The sequence below is a fragment of the Parasteatoda tepidariorum genome, chromosome 6 (assembly GCF_043381705.1).
Source record: "Parasteatoda tepidariorum isolate YZ-2023 chromosome 6, CAS_Ptep_4.0, whole genome shotgun sequence".
Classification (NCBI taxonomy): Eukaryota; Metazoa; Arthropoda; class Arachnida; order Araneae; family Theridiidae; genus Parasteatoda; species Parasteatoda tepidariorum.
This window is the reverse complement of record NC_092209.1, coordinates 32,648,114-32,649,058: the sequence shown is the minus strand read 5'-3', so window position 1 is coordinate 32,649,058 and position 945 is coordinate 32,648,114.

Here is a 945-nt window from a genome sequence, read left to right as displayed (position 1 = left end):
TATATATATATATTTGTGTGCAGGTAAAAAAAGAACATTAAAAAGCAAGAAATTAGATTTTTTAAACCCTGAAATTTGAGTAATTAATCTAATAAATTTGGTAATAAACTTCGTGTTCATGCATTACTGCAATATTTCTTGAACCTTTTTAGAATATATGATTTTTAAGGGGATAATTTCTTAAAAACAAATCTACTTATTACTATATACGCAAATCGAAAAATAAGAATAAAATACTAAAATTCATTGATTTTTTTTGTTAAGAAAAAATTTGCCTATTATAATTGCTTATACTTTACTTTCCCTGCTCAATACTGTTAAAAGCTTTCGGTTCAAATTACAGTAAAAAGTGCTGGTAGTGTTGTGTTCGTAACCCCCCCGTAAACCGTAAAATTCATTCTTATTGAAAAGTTTTATACCTTAACTTTTAAAGTAAGATTTATTTAATTAAGGTGATTTAGTAAATATAGCCTTAGAAATAACACTTTATCTATTTTTTTTGGTCCGTTATGCTCTAAAGTAAAAATGCATTTTAGGGTAAAACTGGATATTACGGTAAAAAAATGGCGCCTTTGGGCCGGTTTTTTATACCGTAATTTGACCTTGATTATTTTTACAATCAAAGCACATTTTATTTTTTAAACAAGTACGTAAGCAGATATTTAACAATCATAAAACTCTTAAGATGCGTCTCAGTATTTCTTTTCTCATTATAGTCATAACTTTTAATTAGGATTATTTTAAAATTTCTCGTTAGAATTTTTTGTTCACTAAGTAAAGAAATTTTTAATAACTTCTTTTAAGGCAGAAGTTAAAACACTGTCAATAAACTATAGAAGAAAGCAGGGAAATTAACGGTAATAAAATTGTTAAGTCTTCTTATTTCGCAACTTCAAAAATTAGTATAATTTAAATCTTCTCCATCTCGAGACATAAATTTGTTAA